Source organism: Coccinella septempunctata, chromosome 5 (genome assembly GCF_907165205.1).
Source record: "Coccinella septempunctata chromosome 5, icCocSept1.1, whole genome shotgun sequence".
Taxonomy (NCBI): domain Eukaryota; kingdom Metazoa; phylum Arthropoda; class Insecta; order Coleoptera; family Coccinellidae; genus Coccinella; species Coccinella septempunctata.
Genome location: NC_058193.1, coordinates 29,154,033 through 29,170,087, shown reverse-complemented (window position 1 = coordinate 29,170,087; position 16,055 = coordinate 29,154,033). Strand labels below are relative to the sequence as shown.

Genomic DNA, 16,055 nt, shown 5'->3' with positions numbered 1-16,055 from the left:
GATACTCTACAGGGTCTAAGGTATCTCCCCTTATATTAATCTGACACGCTTGAGTAAATCTCAAATTTCCCTTCTGGGCTCCCAACTACTATCGTGGCACACACAGCTCATAGAGCTATACGTCTTCCTCAACTCCCATTTTCTTGAGAAAGGATAAAATGTCAGCGGCGAAGTGATACCTGAGCAGCTCTAGACTCAGATTGAGAGGACCAAGGACTAAGGATTCCTGACTCCACAGATTACACAGATTATTACTATATGTCTGACTCTATCTGCCGCCCGACAGTCACAAAGGATAACCATAATAATTCGGATGAGCGTCCAGAGCGTTTCGTTGGCGATGCCAAGTTTGTGTGGGTGTGTAATGATTCTACAGTATCTGGTAAAGACAGCTATGATAGGTTAGTTCTAGAGAATGCTAGTAAATTCTTGATGTGTTTTATGGAAGGTCTAGAAATTGTCCTATGTGAGTAGAGCCGATTGGGTTGGCTGCGTCAATACTCAAGGACCCTTGGTTTCATCCAACTGTCATTATGATCCTTTCCGATGATTTTCCGATGGCTGGTTCCAGACAAGAAAGTGCTGCATTCGCGTCTTCTCTGGCTAGGACATCTTATATCTCGGATATTATACCCTGATATTCAAAATCAGTTGCAGTCTGTTGCACCCAATGCGAGAGGATAGATCTGCAGTTGTGTAGTTTTGAGTAATTGTATTTGTTCGCTGTGAGGCATCTCATGACAGCTTGACTATCCGTCAGGTTTTTATATCAACCTTCCAGCCACTATTCAGATGGTTAGTTGCGAAAATCCCCACTTGAGCTGTTGTCTCTAGCCTGCCCTGTCTGACAAATAGCTCAGTCAATGGCCTGCGACCCTTAAATTCCTGCTCTGGAGCCGTGTTTGGTTATGGAGCTGTATCCCCATCTTGTTGAAGGATCATCCAATGTTCATCCTTAGTTATTATCCAGCTCCTCTACGATTAACTGAGGTAAATCCTATTCAAAAATTTTAATGCGAGAAAAACGCAAGAAATTTTTCCCCTTTTGAATAATAAATCAACGGATACAAGTGTTTTTCCTACTTCAATTATAAAGCCAATAAATCGGCCTGTGAAATTTGATTTGAGCCACCCTGTACAATGATGTGTCGTTCTATTATTGGTCGTTTGACATTAGAGTTCATTGTGATTTCGTGATCATTGCGCAACTAATACTTAATCGATAGGTGAGAAGCTCGACAATAACCATACTAGTAGAGCTGTTCGCAGTCTGAGTATAACCAAGTGTCTCTATTCCAAATTCAATAGCGATTCCGCCATCAGAAATTAATCCTCGGAAATTTCGCAATTAGTCTTCGCCAGTAATTACCATCTTCCTCCTCGAGCAATTTTTTACCCCTTATAATAATAAAGTACGATTAGAAGGATCGTTACCCTTAGAAGTTAATAATACCTGCAGATGACATCCCTCCCCCAGAACCAACTTTGTGAAATATTAATCTCGCTTTGACGAAACGTATTCGCTAAGAAAACGGAAGATTGCGAATGACGAATGAAATATTACTGCTTTGATGGAGTCATGAATTCAGCTCGTAATTTGGGTTGTTTGTCCTGATGGTAGACTTTGTGTTCTTTGTGCGAAAACGTCCATATTTGAAGAATGAAAAAAAAATGTCATTATTCAACAATTGGAAGGGTTTAGATATACACAGTAGGTACCTATAGGTTTCTTGAGTTTCTCCTGCCGAAAAAAACCAGGCATCTTTTGCGACTACACACCACTTTCAAGGAATGATGGTAGGTTTACTCCATTCACTTTTATTTTAGCACTCGGTTGGCCATGGAAATTTGACACATTTCACTCTGTATAGTACGAAAATGTGGGGTTATGACGCTTGTCAAAACATTTTTGGGTTTTGAATCAACCCTATGTTGCCCGTTCTAGGTAAAAGTTTCTGTTATTACGTATTTTATCACAATGCCGAATCTCTTCGGAAAATATGTGACGAACATAATTGAAGTTTATACAAACTGATTGAAGGCATACCAAATCAAGTTATTTGCATGGAAAATACAAGAGATCAGTATAATATCATAATATGCACTAGCTTGAGGAGAGTTAATGTTCGTTATCTTCTTTGGCTAAAGTTTGAATACGTTACATCAGTTGTAGATTTCAAAAATATCAATACTGTGGTTGGGAATGGGTATCTCTCGAAGGAATTAACAGATAATTACAAGAATGTTAAATTTTTCAACAAAAAAAATCATCTTGCATCAATCTAAGTGAAAGGAATTAAAGGAAGTTTCAAGAAGTTAAGATGAACTTCACCGTTGAACAGAAATTTCACATGAATAAACAATTAACAGGAGAACTGGCGCGTATTTGTGGCAGTTCATCTCAATACATTGATATAATAAGAATAATAATTAGGTATATGTATAATGGTACCTTAAGATATTTACAATGTATAGGACAAGTCAAATGAAAAATAGAAAAATCAATTTTCGGGAACTTATTCGACGATGAAATTCATCTAAAATCCTGTAGTAAACTTTTCGCATTAATTCACTCAAACATAAAATTCTCAAATGCCACCACTTTTTTGGGTCTCCCAATAGAAGGAAATTCTTAGTCATCCTCTTCATTCACAATCTTTCTGATTGTGAAAATATTCAGCTGAAATATACGTCGTTTAGATTCAGAAGACCTATATAAATTCTCTTACATTGAATATGTTCGCTACCGTCTGACTTATTGTGAATTTTAGAATATCAGGGTATAACTATAATGAGCGGACCTGCATTCTAAATAGCACTTCCTGAAACCCTTCTCGTTTTTCAATCACTTTCGGCATTTTCGTAATAAAAATTGATATTAGTTGTGGCAACGGCGTTATGACATTAACGACATTTCATGAGTGCCAACCTTACTCCGTTCTAGTTACAAAAACTTGAGAAAATTATTGCATGATCAACCGACTACTAAAATAAATGTGAATGGAGTATATATGGTCTATGACATAATGAATGTGTCATGTTGACAGTCCAAATGACGTGTAATTCTTTGCGCTTCTATTGATTTACCATGTATATTATCAGAAAGTTGAACTTTCGTGGATCTTCATTCTTTGTGAGTTCACTACAGTTGTATTGCTCCTATACTGGATATGCTATTCACAAGGTTACCTGATTGTTTCAACAAATTGAGTTCTTAATTGAATGAGAGCGCCGCAGCTATAAAGATACATGATGAAACCGAGCAATTCGACAAATGAGTTCCATTAAAATGTTTGAAGAGGTTCAATGTAGCTCATTCATCTGAAGATATCCCAAGTTGCAGCAATTATCACCAGTATTCCCGGGAAATCCCGGGTTAAATCAGAATATAAATTTCACGTGAATTTGAAGCTGGGAAAAGCATATAAGTGTTAAATATAACGTTAAGGCGATTATTGAAAGCAGGGAAGTTAGCATCTCTCCTCATACTCTGACCTTTGGGAGCTAAAGAATGAATTATTGACGATAACCCTCGATCTTATTGAAAAAAGTTTGATCACGTTGAATAATGAATGAATCTGTTCCTACTTGATGAAAATCCATAAACAGGAATGCGGTTGTACATTTAAGGCATATTAACTGAAACAGTTCGAAAGGATTAATAGCAGCAACAAAACAAAATGGAGCTTTGGAGGAGAATAATAAGAGGAAGCGACAATTGAAGAATTTTTCTGGGAAAACCGGAAACTGGAATAAGAAAAATAATCAGAAGTCGTCTCTACGAGGATGTATTGATATCTAGTTAGCCTAGACCAGTTCCATGCATAAAAAAAATATTGCGTTACCATAGCGAAGAACAATGACTAATTAGAAGTGTAGTGTGAAGTTTGAGGTAAAAAAAAGTAAACCAAAGTTAAGCAATAAATTAAAAGAAAGAAGATATCCATCGAAATTGTGAAAATCGTAAAATTAGAGTATCGAGCCATCATCAAGTACCTGTATTTAAAAGGGTTAAGAGGTAAGCAGATTTACGAAGATATGCTTGATACTCTTGGTGATCAATGTCCTTCGTATGCGACCGTGAAAAATTGGACTGGAGGCTTCAAAAGAGGTAAATTTTCCATTGAAGATGATGACCGATCGGGAAGGCCAGTTTCTGGGTCAGTCCCCGAAAATATCGATGCTGTTCATGAAATGATTTTATCAGACCTTCGAATTGGGCTGAAACGGATATCTGAAGCACTGAATATTTCATACGAACGCGTTCATCATATAGTTCATGTCAATTTGGACATGAGAAATGCTGCAAAATGGTCAATGGATTCCCAAATGTTTGAATGTTGACAAAAAGCGTGCAAGGGTAGAAGTATCGCGTTCGATCTGTGCTCGATTTGAAAACGATGTAGACTTCTTAAACCGAATTATTACTATGGATGAGACTTGGGTAATTTCTACGATCCAGAAACAAAGCAACAATCGACGGAATGGCAACACTCTGGTTCTACAAGACCCAAGAAGTTTCGTGTCCAAAAATGTGCTGGAAAAGTTCTTGCTTCAGTTTTATGAGATTGCCATGGAGTAATCATTATTGATTTTTTGGATAAGGGTAGAAAAATAACCAGAGATTACTATTCGACATTACTGACCACTCTACGGAAACAAATTGAAGAGAAAAGTCACGGAAAGCTATCCAAAGGTATTTTGTGTTAGCAGGACAACACCCCTGCACACAAATCTCATGTTGCCATTCAAAAAATTCGTGATTTGGGGTTTGAATTACTAGAACATCCCCCTTATTCACCAGATTTGGCTCATCTCTTATCAAACTGAAAAAAAGTTTGAAAGGTCGTAAATTTTTTCCATTGAGGAGGTAATAAAAGCTGTAGAAGTCTGGTTCGCACAGCAAGAAAAAACATTTTTTTTGAAAGGTCCAGAGACGTTGCAAAATCGCTGTAATAAATGTATCCAATTAAGTGGAGAATTATGTTGAGTAATAAAATATTTTGATATTGAAATTTTGTTTGGTTCTATAGTAGGCTAAGAATTTTTCAATATATCCTGGTACACCATTTAATTGCGAAAATCAGTGGAATCTACAGAGCTCGATAGTTTTCAGAAACCATATTTTATATGCCTCTAGGATACCTTCTATGATTTCGAATTAGTCACAAAATACAGTAACCAAATACAATCGAAGGATCGGTAAGACAAGTTTCGAAAATTCTTTAGTTTTCGAAGACCAATATTTCGGAAATAAAATCAATTTCATTCTGCTGGGATTCTCGAGACTCAATACTCATCAAGAGGAGTTGATACCACCGGACATTTTCGAATTTTTCGAATATTCAGTAGGTTCCACTTTCGTCGAAAAGATGGCGGCACTTAACGAACGTCTTTTTTGAATTTCTTCAGGTTATGAATTTAAGCCAATAGCGAGACTTTTCGAGAAATGTTTTCATGTGGAAATTCAAAGAAGAGATATTTTCACCTCGGAAAGTTAAAAACATGAATGAATCTTACTTTCCTAGCTGACGAACTGACGAACCCCATATAAATTAGTGGTTTCTGACGTAAGACATTCATTTTCTCATTTTGAACTAACCACTAAAACGGTGTAGACCCCTCTTAATCTCGCACTTTTCCAGTTTAATCACCCTCCTGACCGTAAAAAGGCATCCAAATGAATTCTTGAGAGCCATAACGGCCTAAATTCTGAAGCCTTTTATTTACCACTCTGGAAAAACCAGTAGCCAACAATTTCAATTGGGGCTCTGGCCTTCGGAAGTGGAAGGATGAAACATCGAGAATAGCAAGCCACACAGCGACTACAATCGAAAAACCGATTCGTTCTCAATTTCCTTCAAAAGCCGCAGCACTCTCACCTAACGCAATAACCTCAGTTGATTGGTCTGACTAATCCGATTACGTCGTGAAAATCAAAGTTCTTTTCGCAGATAATTCAGCGGAATGCAGGAGACAGGACCTTTCTTTATCTTCGAGAGTATCCTCTTATAGCGTTGCCATGATTAGAGGAATTTTTTCGCGGGACTGATTCAGATCCAGGCGGAAATGAGGTTCTTCTGATCGAGAATTCGTTCCGGATTTAAATTCTTTCTGCAGGGGCTGTGGGGGTTCTTTGAAAACGGGGAGAAGACGAGGCACAAAAATTTCGCGTTGAATATTTTCAGGAATAGCCATACCTACAAAATAATTCCACGATGAATACCTATCTTTCTGAACCATCTCATCGTTCGCTCAAGCTTCACTTTTACATGTAGGTCTGCAAAAAAAAGAAGTTGTGTACAGAGTGTACCAAATTCCATGTTCACTGTATGCATCTCGAGTACTATATAACGATCAGAAAAAAATTCAAGAATCCTTGTTCTCTCTTTTCGAAATAATATATAAGATATCTTGAAACGTTCTTAAGTTACAGAGCGTTTCTGAAAAATGACTGTTACAAATATTTCGCCGTCTCTATAATTGCTGACATGAGTATTCCTGTAAGAGGTATTGGAATAAGATTCAGATTTGATGGAGGCCTTCTTAACCTGAAGTGCCTCAGAGCAAAAACCCGTACAAAGTTTATCACGGAACTACAATATGCAGCCGACTGCGCACTTATCGCTAGCAGCCCAGAGGATCTACAGATAATGCTGGTCACCTATAAACATATATACGAAGCTTTAGGCCTTAGATTTAATATCGACAAAACCAAAATCCTGGTAAGTCCGCCAGAAGGCCTTCAAATACATGTCAGCCTGGAGAATGAAACTCTAGAACAGGTCGAGCAGTTCAAATACTTGGGAAGCTTCATAAATACTAGGGCTAACCTAGACACGGAAATACACAACCGTTACAATTCGGCATCGCAGGCATTCTGGAAGCTGAAGATCCGAGTGTTTCAAAATCACGACCTTAATCTGAATACCAAGACAGCTGTTTACAAAGCAGTCGTCCTCCCAACGCTTCTTTACGTAAGCGAAAGCTGGACGCCCTACCGGCGACGTATTAAACAGCTTGAACAAACGCAACAATGTCATCTAAGACAGATAATAGACCTGTTTTGGTTCGCTTTTAGGATGGTTCCAGGACGGTTCAAAACAGTCGCACATTTATTTATTCAGCGTAAGCTCGCGCGTAGCATGCGTGTAGCTTGCCATAGCATTGCTGCCCCACTACTTTGAACCGATTCGGAACCGCCTCAAGTGCGAACCAAAACAAAGCTAATGCACATCAGTTTCGAATGCAGAGGTCTTGCAACGCGCGAGTTGTACAACAATTGAGACTCAAGTAACGAGGGCCCGACTCAGATGGAGCGGCCACATTCTGAGGATGCAAGACACAAGACTCCCCAAAATAGCTCTGTATGGCGAATTGACAGAGGGAGCCCGGAGACCAGGAGGCCAGTATAAGCGGTTTAAGGATATACTGCATCAATCCCTAAAATCACAGTTGTAATGGAGACTCGAGAAGAATACAGCGGCGGCCAGATCTGGTTGGTGACTATACATGCCCGGAGTGTGGAAGGATCTGTAGGTCACGGTTGGGTCTCTTCAGTCACAGGAGGGCACACAGTCGCAATCAGCCCTAAGAAATTATAAGTCTGTTCTTTTTTTTTGTAGATTTGTAGATTTATTCCCGGTAACGGGATACAGCAATGAATGAATGAATGCTATGGATATCTGGTTTTATGTTCGAGATATCAAAAAATTCTAAAACGTGCTCGGAAACTTCTGGCGTTATGGCACAGCCATAACGAGAGCTGTCGTCCACCTCAGAGACATCCTTCGCGTATATTACATGTAGTTTCTTGTTGGAATCACTTGATCCTCGATGGCAAGGATGAAGCCCGGTGCCTCGGGAAACAACTTTCCAGTAGTCGCCGATATGTCGACGTAGTCAGTGCTGACCTTGTTCTGGTATCTTCTTTGCAAAGGTTTGCCAATCAGCTCATCATTTTAATTTCTGCAGAATGTTCGACGACTGTTAAGTGATCTTGTTGCAGATTTAACGAAGAACAACTATCAGCATCATAAAGACTACTCGATGAAGTTTTGATAAAGTAGCCTTGTACATCAAATATTCTTCTTCAATTTCCTGAGACATATGGTTGGACAAATCAACAAATCCTCGATCCCCAGTAGGACTGCTAAATTGATGGTGGTCCAAGAGATAATACCGAATGAGTAGCTCAGCCTTGAGCTTTGATAAGATTCTTGGTGTTCTTGGTGGATAAATTTTCATAATTCTTCTTAATCTTCGAGTGAACTCCTTCGTCAATTCTCTCTTCATCTGGCTCTGGTTGATCCGTCTCTCCTGTTTGATCCCGAGATACTTGTATCTCCTTCCTTTAATTCTTAAATTTCTGCACCTTTTCTGAGTTTGAATGAACCATGTTCATTTTTGCCGCTTGTTGTATAGAGAAGACGACATTTTTTCCGTGTGAACTTCATTTCTACATATCTTCGTAGTGAGTAGAATTCAATCTTTGAGACAAAGGATTCAGGGCCTTGCAGTACCATAGTGGGCTGAGTTTGTCTGCTTGGAAAATTCCAGAAAATTGGGATAGGCTGTGATTGAGCCATCTGGTTCTTTTATTTATAGACTGGTGCACCAGGTTGATCAGGCGACAGGATCTCACAAACAGTGAGATCTACCTTGTAAATCTTCAAGATCATTAAGAGCCATTTGTGGAGCATGGAATGAACAGGCTACTTTTTCGTTCAGGGTACCAATTAGGGTGACATATTTTCCTCTTCCCAGACAGATATAAAAAATCAAAACTAATACCTACTCAATTGCACCTTGATGTTTGCATTAAGACTTCCAATATATCTGTGTACGTATACTGAAAGCTGTATCTGCAGCGATAAAAAAAAATGAACAAATAGCTGAAAAAAGGCAAGCACACGCTGAAAGGTTTTCCCGGAAGTTCGATCCGTAACTATGCCACGTATCCAACCCTAATGGGTTTCCCAAGTTTCCAATTTTTCGTCCACTTTGCGCCTTTGAACGTTTTGTTAGCCTGAAATAACCCACGCCACTGTCAGCAATACCTGCCTATTGAATGATAGCGTAAAATTTCCTCTAAGATAAATAGTTAATGTGTTTGGACACTTTAATTGATTGGGTGACCTTGTCGGTTCAATTTATTATTTAGTCACTTCCAGAAGGGGATTCTTAATGCATCCTCTACCGCTCTATTATGTGGCGAGAATAATACATTACTCGAAGGATATGTTCGAAGGAAAATACATACGGTTACTAGGTATTGATTTTCGAGTGTGGGTATTTCGAAGTTCACTGAACAGTTGACCATTGTTAATTTTTGTTTGTTTTTTGAATAGCTTGAATGGGACAAAATGAACAAAAAAGGGATTTCTCATTTTTGATGATAAGCTGTTCAACTACCAGTATGACAAAAATAGAAGCTTGATTTGAAGGAAAACCAGTGAATTTTCAACGGTTATTTCGGAAAATGTTCGAAAAGGGAACCATTCTAATCTTTTATTGATCTTTATTCGATGCTTCAGATTACTTGATCCACAAATAGAATAAAAATTATCTAGAAAACGAAAAAATTTCTTCTTCTCTCTTTCAAGGAAACTCATATAAGTTTCTCTGTTCTATTTATCTTTCTTGGGCTTAGTTTCCATTCTGTCTTCCTAATTCTTGATCGCTCAATTGCTATAGCTAAGAAATAATATATTCACCAAAAACGATTGAAATACCTTAGCTAATTCTGAGTGTCTTTATTTTAATGTGCCTTGAAAGTTTGAAAATCATAGGTATAAAAGTGAAATTTCAAAGTTTGATGGGGTACCACTTCCTATATATTATAATAAGCATCGAAATGGATATTGAAAAAATTTTACCTTCCACTAAATAATGGAAACAATATTTCACCATATTACATAGGGGTCATAAATCAATAATGATTTATGGCCAACATCCATCTATTCATTACGTGATTGGAAGCAGATAGTGATCGTTCAAATCTGCATTTATATGAGAAAATAATAAAATTCCACGAAATGCATCATAAAGAGAAAACATCCAAAATTTTTTCCCAGGTAACGTATGAAGTTTGGTTCTGCAGAGACTTTTTTTTGATTTTTCGAGTTCCAAGAAAATTGAGATAAAATTGGCATAAAATGACTTCGAACACTTTCAGAATTAAATCAACAGTTTTTTCAAAATATGCGAATAAAGTCGAGAAAATTTAATAATGAATTTTTTCGTCAGTCCCCATTTTTTGAATAAATTATAATTCTACTCATTATTCTCCATGAAAAAGAATGAAGTTTCGATTATAAATTTCTATGAACAACAATTAGAAATATAAATGAACATTTATTGGTACTTTCTTCATTAATTGTTCAAACTGGCCATCAATATCAACTCGACCATTGCTCCAATCTAAAATGAACACTCTGGGTGGACCTTTACAGAGTTTCTGGAGTTTTGTTTGCCTTATAAAGCACCATTTATGATCACAAAATTCTTTAAATTCACCACTTAGACTAAGGGTTGAATAATATGAAAAAGTTTCTAGACATTTTAAATAATATTCATTCTATTATTTAGTATTTTCGATGATACTTCAATATAGTATCAATCACTCCTCAAGTATAAGTCATTGACTTCAAAATATGTAAAAAGGTAAGAATTCGAATTCATCATGTCATTACTATAAAAGATAAGGTTGATAAAACCTTAAACCAATAAACAAATTATCCCTAGCAACATTAGTTATACATTTCTACAACAAGTTAGGGTTGCAATTTGAAAAAATCAACCCCCAAAAGAGAGTTATGAATCTTCAGCATAACTGTTTACTCACTCTGTATTATCTATAGTACAACTGAGTATTCTAATAAGTATAGATTTTATAATTTCGTTGAGTATACCTACTACTTTGATGAATCGCAGCAATTCAATTCCTAATCAGCTCGTCTGAAATTGCATTCGGTGAGATGAAATTGGATGCTCCAGCCTGGTCATCATTAAATCTTCGAAATGGAATCTAATTTCATTCCTGATGAAGAAGTGATGTTGTACGCCGATACATTTGGGTACATTGCAAAATGCACCTAGCCTAGAGTCTCTGGGGAGAGGTCGTAAAAGTAATAATACGTCTGATCCATCCTCACCATCCCATTTTATTGCCGTCGAGAGCACAAGCTCCACCGTCCCACTTTGAACCGTGGAATGAACATTTCACGACTGATTCCGAAATGACATGAAAGATAGAAACTTTTTTGTTTGACGAGCTTCATGCTAAAAATTGACGCTTTTTTCCGTTCTGTATTGTTGCAAACTTTAGAGGGGAAATGAAATTTTTCTGCCAGACAGACAGCCTTCCAACTATTTCCAGTTCCAGACAGCTGAAAACTTTATTGTCATCCAAGAAGATGAGAACGAACACAGATGAAAGATACTGAAGGCGATATATTAGAGGATTGCTGTGGGTTTTAGAGAAAAACTTTCGGCGCGTCCGACGATGATTTTGTTATTGTCGTGATTGACAGTCGGGCAGTTTTGTTTTCTGTCCGCGAGGCGTGGCCACCAACTGGGACAAAATCCGCCTGACAAACCCGAGTCAGGCAACCTAACATGTTCACGATGTAAAACACTCTGTGATGAATTGAATTTGATGTTGATTTATCTTTATTGGAATACGATTACTTAATAACATTCATATTCTAAAACTATATTCTAATTAGTAATGAATCAATTATTTGAATAAAGAATCCACCCAATAATTCCTCAGTTACTTTCTAAGGATTGATTCAAACATTCAAACTTATTTGAAACTCGACGATGTTTGTCTTCAATTAAGGATAATATATCTTATTTCATAGAACTGCCATTGGATTACCCTAATATTTGGGTTTTACCATATGCATCGTTCCGAAATTCGAAAACTCATTATTTCAATGCCCTTTCTGCTCCGAACATATCCCTCATAAACTCAGAGATAACTGCTTGAAAACTTGAATGCTCAGATTAATTAGGTTTTCTGGATATCACCCCTTGCTTGAATTTGTGGTGAATGAAGTTAGACATAAACCGTATATGTGTACCTATTCATGTCTGGTTTGAATTTATGAGTGAACTCCCATCATTTGCAGATCTAAATATTTACCCCAAACGGCTTTGAAAACTAACGAGTATTATCTAATACTCTCGTATGCCTTAGTCAGATTGGTAGGTATGCAAACTACTGAAAAACTATTCATTTAAACAGTTCCAGTTTCTAATGGTTTAAATTAAAGGGGTTATAAAAACAAAGACCTCAAAAATATTGTTACAGCGAGAGACAAAAACTTATCTCAGTGATAGCACTGTAATTAAGTTCACTTTTCTCTACTTTCTAACCTCACTTATGGAACTACCTCATGTTTCTTCTGAAAAATATTCAGTTTATATCTAATCCATTCCGATGAACTTATATAGTAATGGCCTCTTTCTCCTTCCTCTTTCGAAGTTTATTAGTTAAACACAAAAGAACTCCTGGGTTTAACTACATAGTTCCTATTACATGTGATTTATTGCTTGACATAAAAACTTTTAATGAAGATAAACAGTGGGATGTTTCGTCTCATTGCAAATATTGGGAAGATGTAGTGTTTTATTTTTCATCTCTCGAATTTGAGTTCATAACAAATATGACACTCATATTCAGTGCTGCAGAATGAAATGCAGTTGAGTAAATCCTATCAAGTTAACGATTAGGAGTCCTTTATTACTTATTCTTTATGTTGGTTGTTTGCCTCTGAAACTCCAGTAGTTATGATTGTATTTCATCAAGAACGCCTGCAAATTAATGGACTATAATCTCATAAAAATGCTATGATTCAGCAACGAGGCGACAAACGAATTTAAGTTTTCCCTTCCTAAACGAAGAAATTTCCTTATTTCAATATCCAAATACTTGGCAAATACCCCAGTTTCACGCAGGGGAGATAAAGTTTTAATTCTTGCGTAACAAACTTTCAATTTCAATCTTATGGGAATCCCTGTGATTACAATTTTAAGTTGGGGATACTGTGGGTACGGAATAATAAGGTTTAGATATTATTTAAAAAAAAATTCATGTATGGATGGATATAGGAAATTTTATGCAGCTATAGGAATTTTATGTAGCTTTAATCATCAGAGAAAATAAATTGAGATAAAAGATTAAAGGTATCGGAGAGAGGAGATAGTAGCGATAATTTTGAAGGAAAGATCACATGAATTTGAAACCTCCTTCGACGGTTAGAATTTTCATAAAAATTCGAAGTAAGATGTTCAGCAATCGCAAGTCAAATATAGCTATCATATCAAAGAGTGAATCTTTCCCAAACAATAATGATTGCAGATTTGTTGAGATCAACTTCTTTGGAGATTTTCTCACCTCATTCTTCAAGCATTCTCAGGGTGGATGAAATCATCATCATTACCCAATGAGTATTGCCAAGTCTATTGCTAGCTTCTAACAATAATTCTTGGAGAATTTTCCTCTGGAGATTTTTTTTCTGGAAACACAGTGTAAACAATCTGTTGTTTTGAATCTGATCTAACATTCTTTGAACGCTTATAGGCATGTACGATTTGATGAAAATATATCTGTATAACGGTATGTATTCAATCTGATTACTTTTTGTGCGAAATATACGTATATGTAAGTTGTAATATACCCATGATATCTTTCCGTGCTTTCTAAGTATTACCTCAGGGAAGCCATTTCAGTCTAATATACTCTCGTTTCCAACCATTCCAACAGCACTAAGCTTTTTCGCAACATTAAACCTGCTGTTATACTTTTAATCTACCGGGAAATTCGTGCCTATGAAAATTTCAAGTCTAACTTTAATCAGCTCAAGAATAATGAACGACTCTGGCAACTTCCAACTCAAACGACCGAATTTGGAGAGGGACTCCCTCTCTTTGAGTAATCATAATGAGTGAGGAACACCGGTATTATAAGTTTGGGTTATGATATCTCAACGGAGTGTTTCAGGTTGAAGAAGTATTAAGAACGAACAAGTTATGTACTATTGTAGATTAAATATATTCATGTGTTGAATTTTGAAACAGTTTCTGGGAAATTATATAAACGATGGCTAAATGATTAGGATCTGCTAATAATACTATATCTACTCATATAGGTAGTCTTGTTACTTCGAGCTAACTTAGGGCTTGAAAACTTAGGATCGCCATAACCATCATGCTGGATATTTCAAGCGGGTGGATATCAATTTATGGCATCAAAATGTTGCTGCTTGAGAGTTATTGATAGAGGTATCTTTGGGTGGTTACTTCGCAGTTGGCGTCAGTGGCAGGAAGGCAGAAATATGTATAAGGGTGAGTCTTCGACTTTTACAAATATTTTAACAGTAGATTCTTGAGGTCAAAAGGAATTTTTTTTCCATCGACCACATTTTGAATTGAATGTGAATTTTTGATTGCAAAAATTTTCTATCGATACCTAGTCAACCATATAAATTTTCTATGTTCATATCGGAATGTTGATTTTTATGCGGCTGATCGAACAATTCGAGAAGTCCATAGAGTGCATATTCGAGTTGTGACATTTTGAGTAAATCACATTGATATCATTCCCTATAATATCTGTTAAAGAAGCTGTGGAGCTGGTGAAAGTTGGAGTTGTAGTACATAGATATATTGATTACTCTCTAACCATTTTAATTTTTCTGCAACCTCCACAATTCATCTCTTCTCAGTTCACCCGCTAGGTACTACGAAAATCAATGCGACATACAAATAAAATAATTATTTGGGAAGCTGCTGAATACTTCTATGTTCGATTACCCATGACAATAATGCATTAATAGGAAATTAACCAATAAAAGTGTTCATTAACAGCTAATTTCATGTACGTTAAACAGTGCTATTATTAAGAGGTCGCCTGAAAAGGTTTTTAAAAATCTATGAAAAAATTTTATCACACAAACGGTTTTATCGAAGGAAATGAATTTCGGAATATAGTTTTTCATTTATTTGATCAATCTTTTTCGAACACAAGATATCATCCATGTCTTCCAGTTTTCTCATTATGACCATTACGTGCAATAAAATACCAAAAATTCAAAGAAACTCTTGAAACAAAGTTGGACGGTATCTAATGAATATTTGAACGTTTTGTAAAATAAAAGTAATTTCCATATGTTTTCGTATAATGCGCCGTTTCCGAGTAATTTGATTTTCAAAAATTGAAAAGTATCTGCGAAATTTGGAAATTTGGCTACTTTGGCTGAATACAACTCTGTTTGAAAGATTCATAGATGTGTATTGTCACAGATTCAGCTAGTTATTCTGAAGGTAATTTTGTTGTTATCAGGGTCGAATCGGAAAAAATTGTATAGAAAAAAATTATTTCTTTTGACCACAAGTATCTACTGTTAAAATATTTGTACGAGTCAAAGACCAAAGAAGAAATTTTCAGGCTAGATTGATAAGATATCGAAGAACCGATTGAAAAAGGATTTTGCTCATTCGGAATAAGATCATACCTCAAAAGGCGTATAACATGTGGGGACATTGTTCACATTTCTATTTTCCTGTTCTTTCGGGGTTGTTCAGATGTCTGTTTTCATCACTTTTCACGCCAAAACGGACGAAAAGTTCTGCTGCGGATCAAAGTAGATTCGAGACAGGCTTCATGATCGGCATTGTTCGGAAGTTTTCCACGTCAATCCCAACCAATTCCCTTAAAAACGTCTATGTGTAGGGTGGTTAAAATGCTATTTAGGGGATTTTGGCGAAAACTGGCTTTCCTTTTATGGAATCACTATTATTTTAAATTGATCTGAAATATAAATTTTTATTCTGTCTAGGTTATTGGAAATTGACTTTTTGATCTTTGATGTATAGCCGAGGTTTGAATTGATTATTAACTAAACGATCAGTTATACGGATAGCTTCTTCTATACATGATTTTTCGCAGATTCGAAAATTTGCGTACTCTTTTTTTTTAGTTGCAAAAAAACGGTTGTGAAATTCTATTGCTGTGAGAAAAGTAGTGTTTTTCACTCACAAATTGT

The 16,055-nt window shown here is 36.4% G+C and overlaps 1 protein-coding gene across 2 annotated transcripts in view; it reads left to right on the top strand.

Annotated features, from left to right (window-relative positions):
• LOC123313542 (5-hydroxytryptamine receptor 1-like) overlaps window positions 1-16,055 on the top strand; it is a 149,435-nt gene that overhangs the window by 11,446 nt on the left and 121,934 nt on the right. The window lies entirely within an intron of this gene.